The sequence below is a fragment of the Mirounga leonina genome, unplaced genomic scaffold (assembly GCF_011800145.1).
Source record: "Mirounga leonina isolate KUSES-001 unplaced genomic scaffold, KU_Mleo_1.0 Mir_115, whole genome shotgun sequence".
Classification (NCBI taxonomy): Eukaryota; Metazoa; Chordata; class Mammalia; order Carnivora; family Phocidae; genus Mirounga; species Mirounga leonina.
In genome coordinates, this window is record NW_023270268.1 from 42,853,718 (window position 1) to 42,861,266 (window position 7,549).

At 37.9% G+C, this 7,549-nt stretch overlaps 1 long non-coding RNA gene across 1 annotated transcript in view; it reads left to right on the forward strand.

Annotated features, from left to right (window-relative positions):
- The window catches only part of LOC118004923, a 41,781-nt gene extending 34,469 nt beyond the window's left edge, over nt 1–7,312 (forward strand). The window contains exons 3-4 of the long non-coding RNA XR_004677739.1: nt 950–1,033; nt 7,166–7,312. This is a non-coding gene — a long non-coding RNA (uncharacterized LOC118004923). The remainder of the gene's footprint in view (nt 1–949; nt 1,034–7,165) is intronic.
- The last annotated feature ends 237 nt before the right edge of the window (nt 7,313–7,549 follow it).

A 7,549-nucleotide genomic window follows, 5' to 3' on the forward strand; every position in this document is an offset into this window, starting at 1 on the left:
AAATTATATATCAAAGTTGTTACCTTTAAAATAAAATAAATATTAGGCAAATAAATTTTCCTCTCACCTCACCTCTACAAATACAATCTGCTGTTAAATATCAGATTAAGCACAACTGGATGATGAGGTTTTTAGTATAATGGTTTAGAATAGTGATAAGGGATTTTTTAAAACTTAAGCGTGGGAGGCCCATGAAACTTGAAAGGTACGATGTATGTGAAAGTCTATGCAAAAACTGCCTCTTATTTCTGTTACTTAGAAGGCTTTCGACCGTCAACAGGCATTTTCAGCCAGAGGTCTCAGTTGTGACCAGGATGGGGCTGACGTGCAGGTGAATTACATTAGGGGAAGAAAATGCAGGAAGGTGAAGGGAAGGAGGAAAGAGATCCATGCTCCTGTTATTCAAGAAAGCATCCTAGGGACACCTGGGTGGCTCAGTTGCTTGGGTGTCTGCCTTCAGCTTGGGTCATGAGGCCCTGGGATCGAGCCCAGCATTGGGCTCCCTGCTCAGCGGGGAGCCTGCTTCTCCCTCTGCTTTTGCCCCTCCCCTTGCTGGTGCGCACCCGCGCTCTCTCTCTCTCTTTCAAATAAATAAATAAATAAATAAAAATCTTTTTAAAAAAGCATTCTAAGATTTAGGGTGACCAGTGAGGGTTTTCTCAGGCTGTGGAGACTTTAGTGCTAAACTGAGGAAGTTCCAGGCAAGTTGGTACAAACAGGTCACCCTACTAACTGTAATTGCTGCTTGCTAGTCTAATACATGTAGGTTTCTTCACAGTATCACTAGTCTATGTATTTCTATCTATTGATCCCATTAGAACTCATTCAATATCCATGCCCCAAGTTTCAAGATAACTTCTACTGTTTTTTTTTTTTTTTTTCTATGTTAAAACCATGAGGAAGAATAATTCTTTTGTAATCCTTCATGGCCATGTTGTTTTGCATGTAGTTGTGGTCTGGACACCCAAGGACAAGAGAGATTTGTTCTTGCCATGGCAGATCATCACAAGCAAGCTATGACTCTCAAAAACAGGTATGTCTGTGCTCACTCGTAGTACATATATCGTACTACAGATAACTAAGTGATATTTGCTTTATCAGGAATAAGAATCTCAAGACAGATTATATGTTTGAATTTGTAACAACATCACCAAAAAAAGCAATGCTCTCTTCTTTCTATCACCATTTATCAACTTTTCCTTGATTATCATGGATTATAAAATAAAAACGACTCTACAAAAGCAAGAGTGTGATCGGAGTCTCCTGATAAAGGTTTTGCAACATCCCCATTAAATTGCAGCATTACTTCTGTATGGTTAATTTTGATATAGGCATTTGGATTGAATAACTGACATGTTCAGTCACTATGGATGGCTAGGTTTAAACACAAGTCAATGTCTAAACCTGAAGGATGAACCCCATCTGCTCATAGGCGGTATCTACACAGCGTTAGAGGGTCAAATGACTTCAGCATACACACTGGAGACATCGATGTAAGTAAGGACTCATGTAAGGACTTGAAGAATCCCTGAGAATAGAAATAAAACCTAAAGTTCATTCTTGGTAGAAGCACATACACGTGCACACTTAAAAAAAATAGCTTTCAACACACTTTGAAACATCATAAATAGGAAAACATGTAGCCCACTTTTTTACAAGTTCAAAGCATTCCACTAATTCTCTCAGAACTGGCAACAGATGCTTCCTTATAAACTATGTAGTCATCTCTACTTTTGGCTGCTCTTAATCTAGATCAAGATCTTATCTTAGCATTATAATAGTGGCCTAGATGGATCACTTGTGACAGATCCACTAGCTCCAGCTCACATTAGCTGTGAACTTTATTGCCAGATTAATCTCACTAAAATACTGTTTTCATCATGTCCCTCCACAGGCCAATATTTTCAGTGAGTCTACATCACACATGGAATAGAGTCCAGACTCCTCATGCCCACAGTCAACCTGATCCCCAACTACTTTCTTTCTTTTGTCCTTTTTTAAATTAATTTTATTTTATCATGTTAGTCACCATACATTACATCATTAGTTTTTTTTTTTTCTTTTGTCCTTTTAAAGAATTTCCTTCACTGTTAAAGTATATTACCGCATTGCAGAAATTCTGGAAAATAAACGTTTCTTTGATGAATTCTCATAGAATTGATATCTCACTTCTCTGAACAGTACATGCATGGCCCTAAATCAGACCTTAAGTTTTGGGTGTGTATGTTTTTGTCTCTGCCTGTTTTCAGTCATGATCGATAACTAAGTACATAGCAAGTGCTCAAGAACAAATGCTTATATCTTTATCTCCCACTGACCATGTAATTCTTTTACAATCTGGCTGTATTTGGTGGATGTCAGTTGTTTCAAAATTTTATTTTTGTCAAACATGTTGGAAGGAATGTAAATTCTGTATCTGTCAGGTCATCTACAAGCATACAGATAGGTTCTCTGAGAAAACCAATCACCTCCCTGCTTAGCATAAAAGGTTTACCTCTTCTTATAACCCAGGACTTGATACATCAGATGAAGTTAAAAGTTTTGAATAACTGTGAGAATTTCAATGCCTTTGAAGATTGATTTATGTATATCCTCAGGTTATGAGCGATAATACGATCTAATTAGAAATAGGAGCTCTTTTGTGGTTTTGGGCTATAGGAAAATGGTTGAAAAGTAATATTTTTTATCTTAGCCAACCTTTAATCTCATCAAAGCAGAAAAATAAAGTACAAATTAGAGACTTGAAATGAAGTGTAAATAAAGGCCCCATATGTAGCTCAAACAAAATACACACATTCTTTTCAATATCATGATCTAATTTGTCCTCCCAGAAACTTGTTAGTAGAACAAAGATTGTTAGCCCCATTAAAATAAGGAAACTGAGGCTAGGAGGCATTAATCTCTTGCCAAGGATCATAAAGTTTATAAATCATAGAACCAGGAGAATAAAACTAAATGTACATTAACAAATAACTGTATTAAATAAATGAGTTATTTTTCTTTTTAAAGAGTGTCACATGCAAGGAAGAATCTGGAGAGTGGTTCAGTGGATATATCACGTGACCTCCACTCATGCATTAATCAGTTCAACAAATATTTATGTACTATCAGGCACCAGGCACTGTGGTCAATGAACACACTACAGACCTTGCCTTCAAGATGCCTACATTCTAGTGAAATAGACAGGTAAAGAAGACATTACTTGACCCATGAACCAATATTTTCCAAATGACCAATGCAGGTTGTTACAACATCATGCATGGATAAAAGAGCCATTCAAAAGGGCAAGATAAACCAATGTATAGAGAGATGTGTGTTTGTGTACATAAAAAAACAGTACAAGAGACTCCTTGACATGATCTCAGATTCCCCATTGCAACTAACCTTTAAGAAACTGCCACTTGTCCAATTTTCTGAATATCAGAGAATGTCCACAATTATCTGAAAGGACTATTCTCCTTCTAACATCTTATTTTCTTTATATACTTCAACCACAGAACACCTAGATATTATTATCAGTAAGCCAGATATTGGAGAGATATGCAAAAATGTAACAAAAAAAATTAAAAAGGCCATTAAGGTGGAATGTAATCACTGCTCTGAAGCTGAAACACATGCCTATGGGGCTACCTGACCTCGTCTTAGGAAGTCCAGAAGGCTTCTGCATTCTATTCCACAGATATTTACTGAATTCTTACTATGGCCTTGGCACTTAGCTGACAGCAGGTATAAAATGGTGATAAATGAAAATAATTACTTTGTAACTCCCAGTGAACAGCTAACAAATAATGCAAATTCCAGAGTAGGTTTTCCATCTCTCAAGGCTGTGGATGTATAAAGATGTGTTTTATCCTACACTCCTCAGATGACAAGGTCGTAGATGTTTGCCGTCCCCCATCAGGCAGTTCTTCTAGTGTTAATGTCAACCTTTACTTGCAAAGCCGAACACTTAATACTAAAGCCAGAAAATAAGAGGTGATAACAGGTCTGATACAGCCTTACCTCCACTCATTTATTTCAGGAGCCACCATCTCTAATGTTCCTCACCAACAGTTTGGCACCCTTTGTGAGATTCTAGCTGTTCATTATTCTTTTGACCAGTCTCTGCCATAACTGGATCAATGTCATGTTTTCGATGACTAATCCCGAGAAGAAGCTTTCAAGCCCTGGCTTTAAAAATTTCTAAAGACAGCGAAAATGGAAGAGCAGACAGCCTGTCATTCAGCTTAATAGGCGGCCCTACGCTTGGAACATTGGCCTCCCTCCCTCATGGGAGCTTGCTCTCCTGCATTTAGTCTGAGGGCCACACGGCTTGGCAGCCAGAAACCTTGCCCAATACTTCTAGCACCTGCTGAAGCATTTGCTGCACAGTTGCAGGACTGAGTGTTTATTTATACTTGCAAAGGAAATTGCCTGCTCCAGGCTAACCACGGGTACTGTCCATAGGCCCTTGCCAGTTTCCCAGGGAAGACTGGGACCTGCAGGGGCACCAGAGATGCTCCAGTCTCAGTCCGTACCGCAGGTTTATGCTTCCTTGGCAGGTTCTGCAAGTCAGATCTCATCCTCCAGGTGGGCTTTAGCCAGGAAGTTTCCCTTGCCTCCTGTAGCCACCGGAAACTCATGTCCTGATGTGTCATCACCCTGGAGGTATTTACATTCTGAGTGACCCACTCCTTATTTTGGCTTCTGAGGGATCCAGGTGAGGCATTCGGCTAGGACCACTAAGGCTACCTCCCTGGGGTTACCCCCGTGGCTCTTTTCATGTGAATATATTACAGTCAAATTTCATTCTTACATAAGTGAAACATTACCATTTATTAATCATGGCTAATAAGAGTGCCCAAAACCCCAAAGTAATTGCAGGCCAGAGATAGGTGTTGCAAGTGAGAGTAACTTTTAATTTAAAAGATTGGCTACTAATATCCATAACAACTTGAATGAATCTCAAAGGCATTAGGCTGAGTAAAGGAAGTCATTTTCAAAAGGTTGCATACTGTTTGATTCCATTTTCATGCCATTCTCAAAAAGACAAAACTATAGAGAAAGAGAAAAAAAAATCACTGCTTATTAGGGGATGGAGAGGGGAAAGGAGTGACTCTAAATTGATAGGAGAGACTTTTGGGGGTGATGGAACTCTTCTGTATCCTGACTATGGTAGTGGTCACACGAATCTATACATGTGTTAAAATTTCATAGAACTATACACCAAAACAACCATAAAAGCACCAAACAAATGAATGCATGTAAAAATTGGTGAAATTGGAATAAGGTCTGTAGTTTGGTTAATAATGTAGTAATATCAATTTCCTTATTTTGATAATTCTATTATTGTCTAAGATGACATCATTGGGGAAGTTGGATGAAGGGTACACAGAAAATTCTTTGTACTATTTTTGCAACTTCTGTGAAGCCTAAAATTCTTTTTAAAGATATTTTTTAAAGTAGGAATAGTAAGTACATTAGTAAGAGCCTCGATTTCAGTGGATAGATATTTGTGGTCTTATTTTTTTTTTTTAATGAAGATCTGATCAGTACAACTTAATAAAAAGAAGTGACTTCTAAGGACATAGTTAATCTGTGGAATTGCAAAGGATAGTCTTCTATCTTTGCCTGCACTATTTTGGGCGTCGTCTTGGAGACACAGCCATTATGACCTACCTGAGAGTAATATGTACTATTATCATTTCTGCCCAGGGTTTGGGTTTTTCCATTCCCTAGTTGCCTTCCTATACCTGAGTAAGTCAGACTTAAAGATCCCATTGTCTACTAGACACCCACCCCTTAGAGTCAATCTTGTGAAAACATCACCAATTATTATTACTCTGCCACACTATCTTTCGTCCCTGCTTCCTAGTACCACAATTCTACTTTTCTATTGCTTTTCCCTACCTCAGTTGGTAGGGAACAGACATGAGACAGAATCCTATGAGGCATCTTCAACAATTCTTTATTGCCAACCTCCAATTTGAACTAAATCCCTCTGATTATATCTCTTAGATACATACTGAATCTCCCCCTTCATCCCCATGGCCACTTCCTTAAGGCACTTGCTCAACTGTCCTGTTTTAATAGCCTGTGACTAGGATCTTTAATTCTAGTTATGTAACACTCAAATGTATCAGGATGGTCTTCGAATATGCAGATTCGATTCCAGTGTTCAGAACCCTACCACCTACTAATGGCCAGCCTGCCTGATACAGAAGACAGCCCCTCAAAGACCCGTCCCTTACCTACTTTTGTAGTCTAATATCTCATCACTTCTCTTTTGAAATGTATACTTCAAAAACACTCAACTACTTAGCATAACCTAAAGGAAACTTGTAGTTCTCTTTCACAGACTGTTTCCTCGCTCCAAGATCTCTTATCCTCGTCTTCGGGGAGAACCCCTATTTATTTCCCAAACCCTGGCATGGTCACAATTTTCTCTGAAATCCTGCCATAAGAATTAATTATCCCTTCATTACCTTGTATGTATTTCTATTACTAAACATATTCATAATGTTTTATATGTTTATATATTACATATAATTTATATATACGTATACATAATATATAAATAATAATTTATATATATAAATGTATATAATGCATAAATTTTTTTTCTTTTTCTCTCTGTGAACTCTGGATCTAACCATGCCTTTTCAGCTTTGCACTCCTGGTGCCTAGCATACAAAATATAGTAGGTCCCAGTAAGTGGACTACTGAATAAATAAAAGATTAATGAATAAGTCAATGTTAACTTATCTCTTTAAAGCTTTGTATTTAACAGTTCATTTAACAATGAAAGCTGTATATAATAAAGTGCTCAGTATCTAATGCACTCTAACTTAAAGAACTTGTTTATCTGCTGCTTTTATAACTAAACACATAAATAATAAAATAAGCCAGATTGCTTTATAGTTGTTAAACTGGAGCTGTTAAACTCTACAGTTCTTCTCCAGAGAAGAGGAATATTTTCAGCATTTTATGTAGTGGAAGGACTTTACCCAGAAAAAGAAGCTAGCTACCCAATTTGGATGTTCATGGGGTTGCATCCGTTTTGAAGTCACATTTGCCTTCAGCCCATCTCCGTTGCAGAGAAATGAAACACGATGTGCTGATAATGAATCAATAATATGTTGATAATGTGCATGGGGATTAATCAAGAGCACTCATTCTCTTTCAGGACAATTTCAAGCTGCCAGTAATCAGCAGAGACATGCAAGCTGGAGAGCAAGCCAAGCACACACTTGACAGGGGCAATCAAGCTGTACATTTCGATCTCCGCAGTGAAATTCAGAGAGGGCCTTCCAGTCCCCCAAGGCTGGAAATGCACCCAACCTTAGGTTAAATACCAATCCCCTCATTCTCTCTTTGGGTCAACTAGTACACATTCAAATTACTTAACCTTGAGTTGCTTCTTTTGTAATAGAGACACTAACTTACCTTTTCCTTTATACTTGAGTGGAGTATCTAATTGAAATAAAGATTTTCCCCTCCATTTGGACATAAATGCTTAATTCTTGCAGCTGACCATTTTATCACTTCTTGCTTCCTCATTATATATAGA